We start from the raw sequence: 8,869 nt of genomic DNA, 5'->3' as shown, positions 1-8,869 counted from the left end.
AATTAGGTAGAGATAAAGGTAAAAAAGAATGCTAGCAAGACAAAACACTAGGACATATTACAAAGACAAATTTAATTTTTTTCTTGAACATTTCAACAATATTTGGTTTTGAGCATACATTGCTTTTGTAATTATTTAAAAAGCATTAAATATCTTAAATATTTTCAAGTATTCTTATCCCTTGTCCATTCTTAGAAATATATAAGGAGGTAATTTAAAAGAAAGAAAAATCTTATTTGCTAGTTATTTTTATTTCAATTAATATCTATAATTGCAAAGAACAGTATATTTAAGTGTAAAATAAATAAATTACAGTGGAACCAGTTTTAACAAGGCATTCAATTCAAGACAATGTAATGACATAAATAATTGCAAAAACTAGCAACTGTGAAATATATTTGTAATGTAGTACACTACTAAATATAAAAGAATGAAACTATGGACAAACCACTATTCTGAGTTTATGAAAATGGTGGGATATCGATTGTAAGTATGTATTTAAAGGCAATGATTATCGTGCTAGGACTATTGTTTTTTGCCATTTAAAATGATTTCAAAATTGTAAACTTAAACATGACGTGTAAAAAATAATTAAAAGATTCTTTTTGGAGTTTGAAAATTATATAAGCCTCAGGCTCTGTGCGTATGTGTTTAGAATCAGAGAGCAAGGTGTGTCACAGGGAAACATCAGCATCAGGGTGTTTGCCCTTATTCTCTAAAGTTACAATATTTTTAAGAAAATAAACCCAATTCTAGTTTTTACTGACAGTATATTTATATGGGTCTTCAATATTAAAATTATTGGTAGAAAACTATTTAATTAGCTGTTGTATTATTTTCCTTTTCTATTACTCTACAAGGTTGATAAATTGAAAATGGCCTACAGTTTATGCTAGATTTTGTACAGTTCAAATCCCCTGTTTACTGCTGAAGTAGCCAGGAGAAAGTTTCTGAATTTCTCTACATTCAGGTTGCATATTTTCTGCACAGGGGCGTGTTCTGAACTCACTTGGTATGATGTACATTAACTAAGTTCTTCATGCCTTTGTGCCCAGTACCCTGCTGGATCCATGATGCCTATCTTGAAATCTTAACTGCTTTAGAGAGCAAGCAGAAGCAAACACCGTGAACATTCATTCCTATTTGTCACATTTTACTCTTCTCATTAAACTGTACAGGGATGAACTGAATCCTTGCCCTTCATACATAGAAATGGCTGAGGAAAGAGATCATTTCTGGGAATAGTCATATTTCCCAACTGGGATGAACTGACAAGGAGGATGAAAGTTCATTGTAGAAAAATAATCCAAATGAGTCCTTACCACCTAAGATGTCTCTAAAGATTCTATAGGAAATGAAAATAAAAGTGACAGAAAGAGCAATGGTGTTAATAAGTTTCTGAAGTAAAGGGCATATGCATTTCACAATGTTTGCAAAATGGATACTCTCCTGTAATGTCTAGCCCTCTGGTGGCATTTAATAAGTGCTTATGAATGGCAAGGATAATATGATTATTTTCCCCTCATGCCTTTTCAAGAGCTCTCTGAACTGAGAGAAGTCCATAATCTCTTAATACCTCAACTGTGTTAAGTAGCTTCACCTGAACCAAAGGAAAGACAGGCTGACAACATCAAGGTCATGGGTGGTTATCATTTGTGCTTGAGCATTTTGTCCCACAATTCTGACTTCAGTGGGGCCTCTTGTCACACAATCACCTAGAGAGCAGGGCACTGGAGAAATAGCAGTAAGCAATTAAAATCCCGTTTGCTGCCCTAGGCTTGTTTTGAGTTCATTGTTCAGCAGATGAGCTAGTTCAGGATTTCACTTTCAGCAGTTCATTTGACTGAACTTAGGACCAATAAAAGTGAGAGGCCAGATACCGCAGTAGAAATAGCTATTAAGACTGCAACTAAACTGGGATCAGCAGACAATAATCCACACAGTGACAGCTTTCAGCTTCCTTTACTTGCACCGTTTTATGTCATGGAAAGATAATAAGACCTATTTTTTTTCCTCTTCGTTATCTGGGCTTATCAATGAGTTTTTTCTCCAAATTCTGGGACATCAATGAGCAGCACTGGATTTTACTGCTCTCTTTCAGAGAAGGTATTAATAAGCTGCCTTTACATGAACCTTTTGACAACCTTTCTTATTTTCTTTGGGACCTGATAATGATGAGTTTCTAATTTTTGCATGTGTTTGTATTTAAAAATATGAATAAGTAAATATAGCTTGAGAAAGTGGTCAACAACATATGTACCATTTTTAAATTACAAATTTTTTATGAGAATTCAGAAGACAGGTGTCACTTAAAATTTTGGTGAGAAAGACAATATGGGAGGAAGCTATATCTAAGAGAAATCTTCAGATATTCTTGATTTCTTGATATTAGGTGAGTTTTTGACAGGTGATACCTATTCTAGACAAGTCTTTCAGTATAATTATTGACTTAGTTTCTTGGTTTCTTACAGTAATTTGTACTTAAGTAAGACACATGATTTTATTTTATACGTAAAAGATAGCGGTGGTTTTCAGCTTCTAAGGTGGCACCACCTATATTCCACTTCCTAGTATCCCTGTCTTGGTACACTCCCTCCCACAGTGAATAGTGCTGGAAGGAATATTGAAAAATAGCTGTGACTTCTGAAGTTCAGTTATAAGAAAACATTGAAGCTTCTGCTTTGTTCTCTCTTTTCACTCAGCTGCTATGCTGTGAGTAAAACCAAGCAGTCTGAAGAAGAGGTTCATGAAGAAAGAGATGGAAGTGTCCTGATAATATGCAGAGGTAAGTGAGCAACCCTTTGGAAATAGAGTCTTCAGTCCCTGTCAGGTCTTCAGAAAACTGTGCCAGGCAACGTCTTGAATACAATCTCATGCAAGATCTTGAGAAAACAATTCACCTAAGTGTCTGAAGTTCTTGATGTAAAAATGAAATGATAAACATTTATGATTTTAAGCCACTGATTTTTTGTTCACATGCCAGTAGATAACAAATATAGGTGCTAATATGAACTATAGCATTGTTTACTGAGAATAATTTTAGTTGTAGTTACTTTGAAAATACTTACAAGTTTCCTAGATTTACTTTTAATGTTTTGTACATTTTCAATATTCTCATTCATGCTGTTCTTTCCCCAGCAATTCTATTGAAATCTTTGCACCTACCAAAACTCCACCTATCTTTCTTAGCTTACTAAAATTAAAAATTCTTCTCTGAGAAATCTTCTGCTCCAGTCAGAAGCAAGTTCATTCTTTAGAACTTCTTCAATATTTTATTTTTATCTTTCTAATAACACATCACAAATTTTAATATTATTTCTTCTTGTCTTAACAATAGTCAAATTAAACAATCTTAAAATATGTGACCTGTATCTTATTGGTCTTCCATATAATGTAGTTATTAGTACTGAGAGTATTATAAGGTAAAAAAGTAAAGTCTAAAATGAGAACAAATCAACTAGAACAGAATTCAAAATATGACTACTTTGAAGTGCAAGATCCCTCATCTATGAAGTAAATATGAGAACAACTAAGTCTCAGAGTTATCATGAGGATGTAATGGCATAATTTGAGAAAAGTGACTGACAGAGTGCTACTGTTATTATAACTGACCAAAATAATTATAGTATTATGCCAGTTTTATTCTCCATTCATGTAGTGTATAATAACAACCCACATGTCAAGCTGTCACTAAGGTTTTTATATTATTTTATTTAACCCTTTCAGAAATATTATAGAACAATCCTCAAAGTTAAAAAAAAATCAACATTTAAGGAAGTAGGAAAGCCTGCCTGAGGTTATGAAGTTAATGGATAGCTTTTTAGATTAATAATAACTGTTCTTAGCCTAGAAGCAATTGCCTAACCAATAAAATATATTTTCTCGCCTGTAGATAGTAGTTGAATATGTGAGAATATTGGACAGATACAAGAAGTGTGATTTACTTGGATATTTTTGGAGAATCATTTACATTTTTTACTTATTCCCATTAATTAGGTAACAACAACAAATTGAAAGATGAGGGTATACTTACATACTTCTCTTGAGATAACACACTCTTTTCTGAATTCGGAAGAGTTAGATAAAGAATATTGGGGGCTGGGAGCGCAAGCATTTCTGGGAGTGCAGGTGGAGCTGGGTGCTGGGGATTCTCTGTGGGGTTTCCTGGTCCAGCCACAGGAAGATGGCAGAGTTTCAGAAGGAGGTGGCACAGGTTGGGGGTGTAGAGACTCAGGAAAAAAAAAAAAAAAAGCAAGAAGAACTTATGCCTGGAGTAACTTTTGTGGGTCGCCTACCTCCAGTACTTTTTGAATCCCAGATCAAAGAATATTTCTCCCAATTTGACTATATTACGAGATTCAGACAGTCCAGAAGTAAAAGGACTGGAAACAGCAGAGGCTCCGCCTTTGTGGAGTTTGCGTTTGAGGCTGTTGCGAAGACGGTGACTGAGAGGAAGCCACAACTACCTCTTCGGTGAGAGACTCCTGGTCTGTCGTTTTATGCCACCAGAAAGGGTACATGAAGATCTTTTTAAAGGCTGGCAAACTCCATTTGCATCATCCAGTATACCCAGCAGTGAAACGGTATAATCATAAGCGGACACTTCCACAAAAGTTGCGGATGGAAGATCGATTTAAAAAGAAAGAAAAATTACTAAGGAAGAAATTAATTGCAAAAGGAATTGATGATAATTTTTCTTCATTGGTTTTATCTACTAAGAAAAAAAGAGGTTTCAGGCAAAAAAGGGATTTCCACAAAAAAGAATAAGGCTTCAGACATACCTAAGAAGAAGAAAAGGGTTTCAGAAGGCTCTACTGTCACTCCCGATAAGACTGTGGATAGCCAGAGCGCCACACCAGCTTGTGCACCAACATTGTTAGAGAAACGAAAATCTGAAGTGGCAGAAATGAAGGGTGATAAAGATGATGAAATAGTCTTCAAACAGCCGGTATCCAGTGTAAAGGACACACCAGAGACTCCCACACCCACTCGTTCAGGGAAAAAAAAGACAAAGGCGAAGAAAAAGCAAACAGTGATTCTGAATGTATTGTGTGCAGCATATCTTACATGAAAATGTGACTTGTGGTAAGGGTAAATTACTGTATTACACTAGATACAACAAAATCAACCACTAACAAGACTTTCAGAGGAAAAACATATTGGTTGTTCCAAATCAGTAAGGAAAGTAGTCAGTAATTTTGGATCATCTTCCCTTGGGGTACATGGCACCCTGCAGTGGGTGGAGTCACAGTGCCTTTGTCCTACTGGTCTCCTTTTTTTCTGTTCAGATTCTTTTTAGCTCTCCTTGCTTTGCGCTGCCTAAATGTCACTGTTTATTGCAGGTTGAAGTAATGAAGTGTTGTGGCCTTTTGCCACCAGCAAATAAAGTTCACCAGTCTTCCTGGACCAAAATATATATGTATGGAAAAATTCCTGTCCTTGATTATGTAGGCAACAGGTTTTGTATTGCAATATAAAATGCTATCATGCACCCCATCACTAATCCAAAAGAAGTTAAAGAATGTGGCACAATAACTGATAAATGGCACATATGACAAAATTGTTTTGATGATTCATCTGGAAAATAGGGATATTGCCAATCTTGTATGGTTTAGTTAATGAAGATTAGTGGACTTACCTTTTTAAAAATTTCTCACACAAAACTAGGCTCACTCAATAAATGTTAATTCTCTTACTTCTGCACTCCTAACAGGAAGAGTCAAGGTCAGATAGGTTATTCTTTAGGAGCAAGAAACTCCAAAAATCTTAGTGGCTTAAAAGCAGTATTTGTTTCTACAGTATGCAAAGCTTTCAATAGGTTTGGGTGACTAAGCCAGCTGTTGTCAATATGATTATTTAGTGTTGTCATTCTGTATAAATATCTGCTTTCAAGACTGCTGAAGTAGAGGAAGAAAATTTCAGCAACTAAACACTTGTTCCCTGAAGCAACACTCATTACTTTCACTCAGATTCCATTAGCCAAAGCAAGACATATGACCACACTTAATGTTATAAGGATGGAGAAAGTACAATACTTTCAAGTACCATGAAGGCAGACATCCAAGAACAATAGCAAGCAAGCTAATCACTATCACATCACTATTGTTTCATTTGCAGACTTTGCAACAAGATTACAAGTTCTAAAATTGACTCAGGCTCACAATGGTTAATGCCACATTTAAATCATCTTTTTAATACTCACAGTAAAATGCTTAGTAAGTGTATATAATTAAGTAAAATTAATCATTTTCGATTGCTTCATGAATAAAAACATAACTAGAATATGTGTGTGATTTCAACAATACCATCTTTTTCTATTAAAAAAAATGTCAAATGAGATGGATGATCTCCAAAGTCTTTGCTTCTAACTGCATAGTCTTAACTGGAGTCCTTGTGGAGAAAACTTTTCAAAGTCATGTACAGGGATTGTCTTCCGAAGTATTGATAAAATTGTGTATGAGTTACTTTTACACTGGACTAAATCTCACCCACATTTTCTCTGCTGTGAAGTAGAACTACCTGGAGAAGAAATGTGGCAGAGCATGTGATTCTCATATAAAATTAAAATGACAACATGCTTTTCTCTAGAGCATAACTTTCAAATATAAGTTGGCTTTATTATGGCTCCAAACAACAAGAAATAAAAAGACAACCACCTCTTGGTTTTATTACTGGACAAAACTTATTGTCATTGTCTAACTATGCATTAGTAAATTTACCTCTTAGAATAGGATTTCACGAGATCTTTAATACCTTCATTTACCCTTTTAAGGCATAATATTATGCTAAAAGAAGTGCTAGGAAAAAATATTATGAAAGCAGCAGCTGAATCCTTAACTCATGCTATTGTTTCTTGTCTCCAAATAGATGTTTTCATTTCAGTCTCGGAAAGCCATGGCATCTTTCATTTATATTGCTTTAACATTTCAATGATAATGTATAATAAAAACAAATTTAAATGTATGGAGTGATTTCATCTATATTCTTTGATAAAACATTGAATTTTATTAAGATACATTTCTTTTTTAAGAGAAATATCTTTCATTAGATTCCAAAATATTCTTTCATTTATGAAGTGGTAGTATAATACAATAATATATGACAATATTTGTGATATATATGTAATTTTATCAGGTAATTACCTTATTAAAAACATTATGGATAAATGCAGTTATAAAAGATCATTGTAAGGTACATCCATTGTGCATAAATTACTAACTTCTTCTTTTTTTTTTGGTACTGGGAATCGAACTCGGGACCTTGTGCTTCTGAGGCAGAAGAACCACTGAGCTAAATCCTTGGCCCATTACTAGCTCCTAAATGATACTTAGTCATTAGGAGCCAATGTGGAAATGACAAATTAACCTCTACTAATAGATATTAAAGGCATTGCTTTGTGAGTTATGGATGCTAATTTTAAAATGTTGTGGCTTTGGAACAGATTTTCTAAAAGAGAGTATTTTCAACACCCTGGTGTAAAGCTTCTGCAGGGTTATTTGACAGATGTCCTGTGAGTTTCTTCAAAGCAGGGGATACAAGGATAGTGCTCCAAACAAGAAAGTGCGAGCAGAATGGTTTTGGGCATGTGGGTGGGGAGGCTGGCACATTCTCATTTCAATTAAATGCAATTCTAAATTGTGAATTTGCACAGAGCTGAAAAAAGACAGCCATGTGGAAGTTTGTTTTCATTCTTAAAGTGAATTCTATTCTGCCCTTGATACACTCACATGGTGCTCAGTGCTGCTAATGTAGAATCTTCCTGTAATGTGAGAGGTTGGGACACATATGTTGCTAGAAACATGTTTCTTTCTCAGAAACTGAGGTATAGAGTAGCTACAACCAGTTTGCTTTCAACATGATTGGATTGGGTTTTTTTTTCAAACCAAGAGTTTTCTCAAAATCCATGGGAATTAAACATAAGTGGCTTTGGCTGTTGGTTTTGAGTCCACACAAGATGGAGTAAGCACACTGCACCAGACCTCTCCCACTGATCACAACTGAGACTCTGAGCATAACACATAAACCACTCTAAAATGTGGAGAGAAGATAACCTGGTTAGGGAAGGCTCAGTGAAGAGTGGTCTGGGGAATATTTATTCTATATTCTGTCCTGGGTATTAGAGTAGCCCACAATGCAGAAATGTCAATAACATAGACAGAAATAAATTAATTAAATAGAAGTTAAAAAAATAATACCACTTTCTCTAGCCAAAGGACCAAATGCAATAGTTCTGAAGGATGAAACACTATTGACTATAGAGCCATCCTGGAAAAAGACTTGGAGAATTTCTTACAAAAGTATGTCTACATATACTGTACTATACGTCACCTTTTGTATATATTTATTTTGATGCAATGAATGCTTATGTTCACACACAAAATAACTGAACACTATGACGCTCCTAGTGGCTATACTTTTAACCAGATAAAACTACTAACAACCTACAGTTTAAAATATAAATGGATTTATGATGCTATTTTATGTAATGTTATATTTGGAACTTGCTTTTTCACAGATCATTGGTTATAATAATTAAAAACATAAATTTCCTAGGACATAGTTTTTAATTATGGTATGCTGATATTATTGAAAGTCTGTGTTCAAACCTTTCTGATAAAGCCAAAGAAGGAAAATATTGAAAATGAGATATTAGAATTTAATTTAAGTTACAATCTACCTATTTGTCCAACAGCATCATTGTTTTCAGGGATTTTAGGGGGATTATGCTGTAAAACAGTCTTCTGTTATAAAAATGTCTTTTTTTTCCATATTATTTTTCTTTTTTGAGGTACTGGCAATTAAACTCAGGAGAAGTGAGTTATGTCCTCTCTCAGTCAGGGCTCACTGGAGAAACAAACTGAATGCAAGA

The 8,869-nt window shown here is 34.5% G+C and overlaps 1 pseudogene; it reads left to right on the top strand.

Annotated features, from left to right (window-relative positions):
* The first annotated feature begins 469 nt into the window (after window positions 1-469).
* Window positions 470-5,036, top strand: LOC101699073 (MKI67 FHA domain-interacting nucleolar phosphoprotein-like; annotated as a pseudogene).
* The last annotated feature ends 3,833 nt before the right edge of the window (window positions 5,037-8,869 follow it).

The sequence above is a fragment of the Heterocephalus glaber genome, unplaced genomic scaffold, assembly GCF_053883595.1.
Source record: "Heterocephalus glaber isolate CG9 unplaced genomic scaffold, H.glaber_assembly_v1.0 deba00001481, whole genome shotgun sequence".
Classification (NCBI taxonomy): domain Eukaryota; kingdom Metazoa; phylum Chordata; class Mammalia; order Rodentia; family Bathyergidae; genus Heterocephalus; species Heterocephalus glaber.
This window is presented reverse-complemented; position numbering and strand designations above follow the sequence as displayed.